Below are 13,534 nucleotides of genomic sequence, written 5' to 3'. Positions count from 1 at the left end.
ATTTATTTTCAACAGCGCTGCATGTTGCAAAAATGCTCATCTTTTTCTGCGTATGTGCAAATGAGATGTATTGACCTATCTGAGATATGGCCCGGACATGTATTAACTATTGAAATTTACAAAGGGTAATAACTCTTAATCTATGAAAAAAGAGTTATGGTTCTTGTGTAATACACTTCACATATATGTAATTAATCTACCTACAAAGTTTCAAATTGATATCTATTATACTTTTTGATATAGCCCGGACAAGAATTTAGTATATAAATTTACAAAGGGCAATAACTCATAAACTATGAAAGGAAGAGTTATGGTTCTTTTGAACTGCACTTTTTCATGTGATATTATATGTTATTTTGGTTTTGGAGTGATATATGTGGATATATTACCTGTTAAGATTTTATATCACCCGAGCCGTTAGGCGAGGGTGATATAAAATCTTGGCAGGTAATATATCCACATATATCACTCCAAAACCAAAATAATAATTTTATTACCCTTCCCGTGCCGAGTTAAGACGATTTTAAAATAAATAATTGCTACTTCAAATGAAACGTCGAAATAAGATTCCCTTTAGGATACCCCTTCACCATAACATGACGTCACAAATACATGACGTATTATCTTTCGAACATAACGGATGTAAACAAGAGAAAAGGAGTAGTCTGTTGAACGCACTTTTTTGGAATTAATATCAAGCTTTCACAAGGTCATATTTGTTTCCTATACTGACGAGAATATGTATCATTACTCTATTTTGGTAAATATTTATCACTTGACAGTTTAAAATTGCTTGTAAATTGGAATTTATATCGCGTAAAATCAAACCGTACGCGCATCGCACGGCGCATGTTGTTTACAACGTGGGGTACCCATCGGGGAAATTTAATGTGTATATTACCCGTCTGGCTCGGTAATATCAATTTCTTTCGGGTGATCAACATCCAATCAAAAAGGCGGAAAAAATCTGGAAGGGTAATAAAGCTTCCTATCAAGTTTTAAGTGGATACCTCTTATAGTAGAGTTGTGGAGCGGACACAAAAGTGTGACGGACAGACAAACGGACGGACAGACAGACGGACAACGAAGTTGAACCCTGTACTTATTCGGACTCATTCAAGGAAAAACATTCATTAGCATCATATTGTTGTTTTGGCATCAAATGACTGCATATTAGAATAAAAAAATTACACAGCAAAGACTGAAATAATAATACAATTAAGCAGAATCAACTCACACATAAATTCTGTTAAATTGTACTCATAACTAATAAACATGATAAATGTCCCATACAATACTGAAAAAACAACTTCATTGCTTTTTCTTTTATTCAAAAGTTTCATTCATAAAAGTCAATATTCTGTCCATCAGGTTGCAAGTTAACTTTATCCAGTTTATACGGTAAAAATGGCGTGAATAATTCTTAAATATTTCAAACTGAGTAATAATAAAAGCCAGATAATCTGACAGCTTCATTTATTGAACACAACAACTCATTCTAATATAGGGAAACTCCACACCATTACCATTTTGGTACATAAAATAAGAGGTGAAGTACATGTACTAGTAATAGGACTAACATTATAAATTCTTGTTATATGAATCCCCCAAATTTTAAACAAATATATTTTCGTCTAACAAAATGTCTTGAAAGAAAGGACTATGAAAGTGTTCATTTCCTTACATATTTATTTAATATGACACTAAACTATTCAACATGTAAATAAATAAAAAAGAAAACTATATATGAAGGGACCTTTAGAGGGCAGTGCAATTGATTTTTCTGAAGAAAAAAAATAAAGCAAACTTTTGAAATAGTTTCTTTTGTATTATTGAACAGAATTAAAACAAGAGCTGGTCGTATTACAGCCAAAGCTCAAGTATTCAAAGTTGTCACTATATTAGGGATTTTGACAGAGATACAATCAAAATTTAAAATATCAGTATAAAAAAGTTTAAATATTAGAAACTAGTTACATTAGAAAAAGCTAACATTGAAACAAAGAAGGTTAAAATTCTCCATTACTTTAATGACCATCATTTTATTTAAGTCCTGGCATAAGATTCCAGCAAGTCACATCACATTTCTTTACAGTAACATACTATTTTTTGGATCGGTGGCTAATACTGGACAGAATTAATTAGCATCGACGTAATCGATCTACTGATTCTAAATTATCACCTCTATTTTTCAAGTCCTTGAAATCTCTTGACACACTTTTCTCCGTTTGCGCATTTGCTGAGGCACTTTGCTCCGATGACGCATTAGCTCAACCTACATTTCCTGGTTTGCTTCGTTTTGCTGACATTTCAGCTGGACACTCTTTTCCTCAGAGTCACTGAAGTACATCAGCGGTTTGTTTTGCATACCCATGTGTAATCTTGTGGCTCCAACATACTTCTTATTGTGTTGAATGTAGTTAAAAACAGAAAAATTATCTTCATCAACCATCTCGTCCATCATACTTAAAAGGACTATATAACCCTCATTTTTACATTCATCATGAAGTGAAAATTCTACTAGCAGTCTGTTTCTCACAGTTTCATAGTCATCATTACAACCTAAGTGCTGTTTCAATACTTTGTGTTTTATAGAGCGCATCAACTTAAGCTCCAGCTCTGTTCTCCTTCACCCCACAGCGTATCAAGTACTCCTCAGCCTGCAATACGAAACAATAACAGTAAGCATTTATAGTTACTTGCTACAGGGCATTGGCAGTGTTCATTGCCATTAATTTCAATGAATAGTCAATAATATTCTTGGAGCTAAAAATCATACCTTTATTTTCTGTTTTGTTGCAACAAATAGAGAACTTGTTGGCATCTTTCTTGATGCTTTCAAGGACAGGAGTTTCCATTTAAGTTCTTCTAAAGTAGGAGCACTACCTATAAAATGGTTTGGTCCAAATCGTTAGCAAAACCACTGGTTACATTTATGTGAATATGGTAAATAAAACTTTAATTTTCCTCAAAATATGCCATATTTTGTATAAATTTAATAGGAAAAACACTGCATACAAAAGAAATTTCTTATGTAAATATTATTTGTAATATCTGATCATTCCTGGTACAAATTACCCCCGGCATTAAGTACTTTGAGGATACTATGATCGTAGATCTTATCCTTCAACACGCCTTAATTGAAGCTTAAAAACCCAAACATTTGAAAAATATTCTTTATTACTGTTTATCTTGTTTTTACTTCGCAAATATCTGTTTACTACCTACCTTCCTGGAAGACAGCGATCTGAATTAATGGTGGAAATTGATCTGAAATAACATTGCGCCAATAAGCGTTTTGCATTTATCATTAGCAAATATCATTTCGCATTTGTCATTTCGCAAATAGCAATTCGCAAATAGCAATTCGCATGGCAGAATGGCTTTCCATACAGATTGTATAATTGGATGTTTTCAATATCATGGTGTCTGTACCACGTGACATTTTGTGATCTGCAAGAGGCAAAAACCAATACAAAAACCGGTCCAGAATATTTGGCCATGATAACTTTCTAAAAAAATATTCAATGAATGTGTTGATCACTAGAATAAGCGTGCTCTACATTTCATTCTATAAATAAAATGAAATATTCAAAAATGAAATAAAATTTTGCTCGTTATTTGTATTATGCTAACCACAAAAAGTCACTTGGTAAAGGCACCGTGAATATGTTCAGATGTCCTTCTTATTGTGCTCATTTGTATTTTACTTAATGTATAGATAGACAATTGAGCAACATCTAAGCACTGTCAACTGCGTTTCTGTGAAGCTTAATATATATAATTAGAAGAAGCCTTTAAAGAATACACATGACAAGAAACGTATATAATTATGGCTGTTTACCGAAATGTCTTGTCCTTTAGCATAATACTTATAATCATAACTATCTTATATTTATGTCAATGCCCGATATTACACACTGTTGTGTACAATACTGAATTCTATCGGACGTGTACACGGCTGTCAGATCTATATTGGACGAGGAGCTAGCCGTGTATGATATTGCTTTTGTAGCTGTGTACGAGTCCAATAAAATAAGTGTTGTTCTCAATAATGTATATTGAGCTCTTCATTTATATTTTTTATTGAATTTTGTTACTTAAAATGTAATAAGGTATTAGTTAATTGTTGACCCAAAACGTAAAAATAAGGCTAGACAAATTAAAGTTTGCATTTGATATAGATATTTAAGACATTGAAATGAAAACGATGCTGTATGGGATACAATATGGATTTGATGAAGTTTTTGGACTCTGAAATTGGGAACGCGGTTAAAGTGATAAGATAAGATCCGATATTGATTTTTATTAGAACATCACGTGGTTCAAATGCTGAAAGTTCATCGGTCATATTTTATAAGGCGTGATATAAATAATATACTTATTTATTTGATTGTTTAACTTGTTGCGATTTTAAAACGAAATACAATGCATATACATATCATAAAAGTATACAGTCAAATAGGCCGACTATATAGTGAATTACGATGTTTACTATCATTTTGGGTTACTTATGATGCAGCAGACATTTTCACAAAAAATCTTACGACAATTTTTCACAAAAAAATCTTAAGAAAATCTTAAGTGCAAAATCTGTCGTAACTTTACGATAGGTGTTCCCCGTTCGTAAGTGTAATTTTTTCTCTCTTAAATATCATTTATTACATGCTTTTCGGTGGTTTATAGAAATAAATCAGTGATATAGAACTGGTAATTTCACTGTTTGAAACAGTGAAATTACCACTTTGATAATTTCACTGTTTTGAATTTAAGCCCCTTACGTTGTTTCAATGAAATATCAGCGTGCACAATACTGCAGACATTTTCACAAAAAATCTTACGTTAATTTTTTGTCGTAAGAGAAATCTTACGATAAATCTCCTTTTCACAAAAAATCTTAAGAAAATCTTAAGTGCAAAATCTGTCGTAACTTTACGATAGGTCTTCCCCGTTCGTAAGTGTTTTTTTTTTTCTCTCTTAAGGGTAAAATATCGTGTACCTCTTACCTAAACTGAATAAAAACAAACAAAAAGTTGGAGGACAACTAAATATTAAGCAAACAGTATGCTATAAATAACACAAATTGAGGTATAATTATTTTTCGACATATACATTTGTGACGTCATGACTTCACACGCATTCTTTTACTTGGGGACCATACGCCACTTTTCATAGAATGACACTACTGTGTCACATTGAACGTTCCATGATAACCGCCGTATGAACACATCTGCAGATGTTTCTAAATTCAAAATTTCACCATTTTCGTGGTTAAATGTTGAATTCTGCTTCAGTTGCTGCTAGGGGCGTGGACGGTAATTTTGCACTTGACAGTACTGTCCATGAATAGGCTCAATCACACCGAGCCTGCAACATTTTCAATTTTGCCGTGTTGGGCTTTCTTTAGGGATTCTGTATTTTATCTATTTGATGACGTCACGACGGAGAGGGTTATGAATAGTTTAAAATAATGTGAACTATACTGTAGACTAGTATTATTGAAAACTTTTATTACATGTTTTGCAGTAGATTACTGAATTATAACGGTTAATTATATTCTGATAATTTCACAGTAATGATTACCAAATATAATTTCACAGTAGCCGAACTATATTTGGCGTAAAAATAAAATATTTATCATTAATGAATGTTTTTTTCAGCGGAAATGTAGTCAATCATAATAAAAAATGTACGTGATAACTGTAGTTCGTAAATATTTACGAACGTTGTGCTGAAAAACATCTAAAATCTAAAAATAATCATGGAATTATATTTTGCTTCAACATTGTGACGTCATTATTTGATGACGTCATGAAGATAAGAGCATGACGTGACGCGGCAAAAATCAGTAAAATGGTGTAAAAATCGTTAAAAAATCATGAAATAAACAGAAAATTTGTTTGTTTTACATGTAAGATCAAATAATATTTCACTCGTGAACCCCAGCTATTATATTTTCACTCGTGGCTACGCCACTCGTGGAAAATATTGCATCTGGTGTTCACTCGGTGAAATATTTTTCGATCTTACACTGAAACAAACAAATATCCTCTATATAATTTGTACAATTGGTGAGTTCGATTTCATTGCCAGCATGTACTAGTGGTACCTTTTTATTTATTAATAACATAGTAGACCTTCTTTCTGAATCTTTTAGATTTATATAATTATCTTCAATCAAGATATAAATTATATCAGTTTGAATCATTTTTTTGTTCTTATTGAAATTTGATTGTGTTCAATAGATACTTCAAGCTCTTGATTACTTGATTTTAAAACCGGAATCAAATATAGAGCATGCACATCACTATCAAATGAACGTTGCTAGGGATGTTTTTGTCGTAAGATTTATCGTAAGTGAATTTTTTATCTTAAGATAAAATTTTAACTTACGAGTGGCTTTGTGAAAATGACTTAAGATTTAACTTACGATTATCGTAAGTGAAAAACTTAAGATAAATCGTAAGATTTTTTGTGAAAATGTCTGCATGGTACCAACTTAATGACGTGACGTCGTAAATGACGTCACGTTGTATAATTATTTAGCGCGCTTTTCATTAAGTATTAGGTTTAATGTCTTTTTAAAACGTTACTTTGCATATAATAAAAAGAAAATTTGTTTAGTTTAGTGTAAGATCGAAATATATTTCACCTTGTGAACACCAAAAGTTCAAATTTCAATCGTGGCTGCGCCACTCGTGAAATATACATTCTGGTGCTCACTCGGTGAAATATATAGAGGATATTCAAGTTTTGTCTATAAATACATGATTTATTTTCATCGAGTGCTATGAAAATAAATATTTCATGAGTGGCGGTAGCCACGAGTGAAATGTGGTAATTTTCATGCCACAAGATGAAAATAAATCATGTATTAATAGAAAAAACTTTAATTTTCTGTTTATTATATACATTTTCATTTACATTTACATTTGACATTAAAATTTGAAAGACTTTCCCCTAAATTTTGTGTACTGGCAGAATTTAAAAGAAAGTAGTCCGGCAAGACACCAGTGAAAATACGGAAAATATGTTTCACTGCAGTGAAAAATAAATTTTTACAGTGAAAATACGGAAAATGAAAATATGCATTTTATTTCATCAATATTTCTCAATATTTCATTTCTAAGTATATAATAAATTCCGATCTTACACTGAACTAAACAAATATCCTCTACTGTATGTATCTCTTACCTAAACTGAATAAAACAAACAAAAGATTGGAGGAAAAATATATATTAAGCAAACAATATGTAATAAATAACACAAATTAAGGTATAATTATTTATCAACATAAACATTTGTGACGTCATGACTTGATGACGTCACGATGGAGAGGGTTATGAATAGTTTAAATGTGACCTATACTGTAGTATTATTGAAAACTAATAATTTGTACAATTTTGTGAGTTCGATTTTATTGCCATCATGTACAAATGGCATTAATAGTATACGTTAGCAATAACGTAGCAGACCTTGTTTAGATACATACAATTATTTAATTTTACCCATGAAATATGGTGCTTTATCACACACCCGTGCCGATTTTGCGACTCCGTAAATATGGTATTGCACGGCCGTGCATATATTTTGACGTGACGTCATAAGCGTTATACAAACAAAGTGTAAAGACTCGCTAAATGTTAGCGTTATACTGTAGGCGCGTCAATGAAAAATGACTCTTATTTCACTTTAAAAGGTCTTTATTTTGGGTATGTGATAAATAGAATATTAAATTCGTGTAAGTTCATTACTGAATTTATTGCACTCGTTGAATAAAATTATATTATGCTCGCCAGAGGCTCGCATAATATAATTTTATTCAACTCGTATTCAACTCAACATGATATTTAAAATGCCACATATTTTCACTCGCCGTCCCGGCTCGTGAAAATATGTGGCATAACCATTTTATCATGTTTCGTGAAAACATATTCCATATTTCACTCAAACGAAAAAATATCCTGTTATTATTTTCAATCAAGATAGAAAATATATCAGTTTGTATCATTTTTTTTGTTCTTATTGAAATTTGATTGTATTCAGTACATACTTCAAGCTCTTTATTACTTGATTTTAAAACCGGAATCAAATATAGAGCATGCACATGATCATCAATATCAAATGACCGGTTGCTTGGGATGTTTATATTGTAAGATTTATCGTAAATGAATTTTTCATCTTAAGATAAAATTGAACTTACGAGTGGCTTTGTGAAAATGACATAAGATTTCACTTACGTTTATCGTAAGTCAAAACTTAAGATAGTAAGATTTTTTGTGAAAATGTCTGCAGATTCCGAGATACGTTTATTTATTTAATTTTACCCATGAAATATGGTGCTATATCAGTCAAATATATTTCTTTTTTTTTTTTAATAATATATGTTATTTTGGTTTTAGAGTGATATATGAGGGTATATTACCTGTCAAGATTTTATATCACCCGAGCCGTTAGGCGAGGGTGATATTTAATCTTGGCAGGTAATATATCCACATAAATCACTCCAAAACCAAAATCAACCCGTAACACCTTCTACATAAACGACCTCCCTGATAGTGTCAAGGGCAAGGTCAGGCTATTTGCAGACGATGCAATAGTTTATCTAACAATCAAATCAACCCGTAACGCCCAAACCCTCCAAAAAGATCTCAACAGTCTTGAAAACTGGGAATCTGGAATGTCCATGGAATTTAACCCAGATAAATGTGAAGTCCTTAGTATCAGCCGCAAGATACATCCAGTAACATTCCCTTATAATTTACATGGTCAACAACTAAAATCCACTGAGGCTGCAAAAATTTAGGCGTAACAATTAGTAAAGATCTATCCTGGACCAATCACATAAATAACATAACAGCAAAAGCAAATAATTCACTCAGATTTATAAAAAGAAATGTCAAAACTTCAAACAAAAAGGTCTAAGATACTTGGAGGTCTCTATCCGAGCCCCATAAAAACCTGGCATAGAAAAGTTTCCGGTTCCGGTTCGAAAAAAATGTTTTGAAATTCTACGAAAGAAATACCAGTTTGTTCTGTTACATGGATTGTTAATTGCTTGTACAATTTGTGAAAGTGATAATAAAAGTATAACGGATTTATTTATTAGTATCAGGACTCTTCTGTAAGTGTTTGTTTTTGCAAACTTTGAAATACACTTGTACACTGTACAAATTACGCGGGTGGGGAGACTTCTTCAAGCATTGGCGTAGAAAAGCAGTTGACCCTTATTAATGAGAAGCTTGGAAATATGCTGACCAAAAATGACACTGGCTTCCTCAAACAAATCATCAAAGACACAATCTCAAAACTCAAAGATGATCTGTTAAAGCCGCTTATTCACAGAATATTAGAAAGCGATGTCATGGACCAAGCAAAGGAAATAGAACAACTTAAGAACTTCCAAAAAAGACTCTGAAATTGCGAATATAACGGAAGACAACAAACGTCTGAAACACCGCGTCAAATATGACGAATTCTACGTTGGTAACAAATGAGCTTGAGCAGTATGGGCGTCGTTACAATATCCGCATTCTGGTCTTAATGGAGACACAAACCGTCATTCATCAGAAATAACCACGGAACTTGTTATAAACACAATTAAAGAAAAAACTGGTCTCGAACTCAGTACCCATGATATTGACGACGCACATCGTCTAGGAAAATACATTCAAGGCAAACAAAGGCCAGTAATAGTAAAATTTGTTCGACGACAAACCAAGATACATGTTTTCAAACATGCAAAACAACTGCGCCAATATTCAATTTATCAGTGGCGGATTCAGGCCCGGGCTTCAGGGCTGCAGCCCCCCCCCCCCCCCCAGCTCGGCCCAAAGATACGTTTACCAGCTGGGCTTGAATATATTTTTGTCAGTTTCAAACTTTATTGGCTGTAGTGTACTCCCTTATCAAAACATTAATTGCTGTCATCCAGTTGTTAATCTCCTGCCTGGGGGCTTGGCAGAGATCTTTATCTATCAATGAAATTAATAGTCAATAGATGTGTTACATAGTACACAATATTTAACTATCTTTGTTTTTCCATTTTGTTTGGGAAAGCCTTATAATTAAGAAATTGAAAATTACGATTTGTAAATTAAAAAGGTGGCGAGTTTTAGAAAGATAATAAAAAAGAATCACGTTTTAATAACTAGTTTTACTAAGATTTTTATACAGATGAATTGACTGTTCATTGCTTTTATTAACTTTTTATGGCAGTTATATTTTTTGAATAAAATTTTAATTGTACTGACCTCTTTAGTCATAATCTAAAATGGATTCATTGATGGAAAAAAATCTTATTGAATATTAGTGTTTGAGATTATTTTTTGTACAATAGAAAGGCAGTAATTTAAGAATACTTTATTAAGGAAAATTATCTATTATTAAGATGAGTCAATTATATATATTGATTGAGTGTTTTAAATTAATTTTATCAACGATCGCAGATACATTGGTATTGTGTGCTGTTAAAGTTATTTTGTAAATGCTTACTATTAAACACCAGGACAATTCTGTTTAAAAGACCCTGCAAACACTAACCTATACAAAATACAATGTGATGTTAAACCATACAAAAGGTACCATAAACAGCACTAGAAAGTCAAGGAAATAACACCATTTTCAACCTCACATTTCAAAATTTCTCAGTCTATGGGAGGGGACATTCATATCATCTAAATATTTACAAAAACATTAGTGTACACATATATAAGCAGAGTACATCACCACTCATAAGATGAGAATATTGTTCGACGACAAACCAAGATACATGTTTTCAAACATGCAAAACAACTGCGCCAATATTCAATTTATCAGTGGCGGATTCAGGCCAACTGAAACCAACAATTACATTTTGGGGGGCACATGAACAAGATGCTTGCCCAATATTCAAACAAGTCCTATGTTTGTCTGTAGCATTATTTTTGTCAAAATCTTCCACCCATATGTCAGCCCCCCCCCCCCCCCAGGAAACCATGTTCTGTATCCGCCCCTGTTTATATAAACGATGACCTTACTAAGATTAACCAAGAAGTGCTATCCGCTGTGCGATTAAAAGACAGAAACTCCGTAAAAAAGGCATGGTCACATGAGGGCAGGATTTACGTCATTTATAATCAAGAGGGTCAAGACGACCGTCCTGCTGAACTGCAATACAGACAATACCAGTACTGGTTAGATCTACCATGGCCCGCACGCAAAACCGCACCAGTACATTCTTCTCAGCCTCGATAAACTATTTGTGTATAGCGACAATAGTAATTGATATGATATACCAAACTACAGTGACAAACATGTTTTGTTTTTAGTAAAAGGAACTAGTGTTGTTTTGTTTTATTTAAATTTCTAGCTTAAGATGTAGATCAGCGTTTGAAATCTTTCTTCCGTCTCGCAGAATATTTGAAACATTGAACTATAAAACACTGAAATTTTTTTTTGAAATCTAGCTACGATTTAAACAACTACTTTTGTATATATACGAACGTGAACATGAACGTTTTATTCTGCTAAATTTCATCGATATATAATCCTTTTAAAAAGTCATCTAATAATTAAACATGAACGAATATTTTAATTTTGCCAATTCATCTTTTATAACTTTCCTTGCGAAAATATACTCTTTTTGCTGTTTTTCTTTTTTTAAATATACGAGTATACACACTTTTATTTACACAAAATTAGTACTGTTTCAATATTTGCGGTGCTATCTATAACAAAAGAATGTATTATTGTTTTCCATTGAACAAAATATAAATAGCAGGTACATGTATGTGACTACACAGTTAAGCATCAAGGGAGATAACAGTATTTGTACACTGAATCTCTATTTAGACTTTTTACCTCCCTTAGACCATTGATACTTGACACACATGTAGATAATGTATTATTTATGTATATACATGTATATTTTTTTTAACTATAACTGGCATGTAAAGTATAAAATATTCTGCGTACCACATAACTAGCAAATCAAAATGATACAAATGTGAAATATATTTGATTTTATTTGTTTATATTTAGGCTTCCCCTTTAAAGGGATATTTCGCATAATTACACAAGCCATTTGCCTTTAATAAAACAAATTGTTTTCATTATAAAACCACTGATTAGATTTTTGTATACAGTTTTTGCATAAATTAATGTATAAAACATAATACAAGAGACTTACTGATTTCATTCATTAAATGATAATAAGAAACTGTTATAAATTATAATTCCACTAACTACTCTTATCATTTCGTTTCGGAAAAGAGCAGTACAAATGGAATAATCATTTTATAAATTCACTCACATGTCTTAAAACGTGTCTTGTGTCTTGTGATCATGTAAAAAGTATAAAATGCTAGAGACTACTGATTTCATTCATTAAATGATAATAAGAAACTGTTATATGTTATAATTCCATTAATTACTCTTATCATTTCGTTTCGGAAAAGAGCAGTACAAATGGAAATAATCACTTTATAAATTCACTCACATGTCTTAAGTGAAGAAGAAATATACAGTTACTTGAACTTTATTTTGTTTACAATATTTAGATGTATGTGTATGACACAAGTTTTTCTCGGGTTTTTATTTTTTTGGGGTCGTCAGACCAAACAAATAATGGTAGCGAAATTTCAGACTCTGATGCTGTTAATTGCAAATGCCGAAAGAAGTCCGCTTTTTTGAAGCGGTTACTACCCTTTGTATGTACACTAACGCCGAAAAACTCAGGGGAGATCACTGCGTAAAGATTGTCCAATGACAGGCGCATTAATTTTCAAGCAAAATAGTTCCCGAATGGTCGAAGATTTCTAATATTGTTTTATTCTTTATTGATATACATGCTTATAGTAACCTCCATGATTATTTGCATCTGTGTTAAACAACAGGTTTAGCGTTGAAATAATAAGAGTTACGAACCCTAATTTTGAATAATATGGTTTTCTTAAGGCCGTTGACACATAACTTCACCGTGGCCGAGGGGCTTGCACGCTCGCTTAGGAACCGAAAGGTCTGGAGTTCAATTCCCAGTTAAGGTCAACTCATTTTTTTAAATTGTTTAAGTCAATTAAACATTGAATTGAATTTCACTGTTGCAATTAGTCTTATAGCCAATTTACTACATTTAAAACACTGGAAAGCGTTGGTGGCACTATACAAAAACAAATTGGTTTATAATCACACAACCTTCACCTTTCTGACTTTCTGAGACCCAAACAAATTCAGCGCCTTCTGTTCTTTGATTTAAGATGGGTTTATATGTACACATGTATAATTTTCTGCAGATAAAGAAACATACTTGTTTTAAACAAGATACCAAAAGTAACTATTTACTTATATTGTATATTAGAAGTCATGTAAATGAATATTTTCTTTCCGATATAAATATTTATTTGATATATTTAACATCTCTTCATAAAGGTGTGTTGTGGAAAATGATATAGTAATGAGGAAAGCAGTTTAAAAATTTGATTACCTTTACCAATTTTGGCTCATATATTTGTTTCCTTTTTTTTTTACTAAAATGCTGTCCGGTGTGAGACAATTC

The 13,534-nt window shown here is 32.1% G+C and overlaps 1 long non-coding RNA gene across 1 annotated transcript; it reads right to left on the bottom strand.

Annotated features, from left to right (window-relative positions):
* Positions 1-1,318: 1,318 nt before the first annotated feature.
* Positions 1,319-2,895, bottom strand: LOC132723966 (uncharacterized). The gene is made up of 2 exons (XR_009624820.1): positions 2,780-2,895; positions 1,319-2,660 (listed from the first exon to the last, which is right to left on the bottom strand). It is a non-coding gene; the product is annotated as an uncharacterized LOC132723966 (long non-coding RNA).
* Positions 2,896-13,534: the final 10,639 nt, after the last annotated feature.

The sequence above is a fragment of the Ruditapes philippinarum genome, unplaced genomic scaffold (assembly GCF_026571515.1).
Source record: "Ruditapes philippinarum isolate M1 unplaced genomic scaffold, ASM2657151v2 ctg329_1_1_1_1, whole genome shotgun sequence".
In the NCBI taxonomy this organism is placed as follows: Eukaryota; Metazoa; Mollusca; class Bivalvia; order Venerida; family Veneridae; genus Ruditapes; species Ruditapes philippinarum.
Note: the sequence above shows the minus strand (reverse complement) of the source record. Positions and strands in the feature narration are given on the sequence as shown.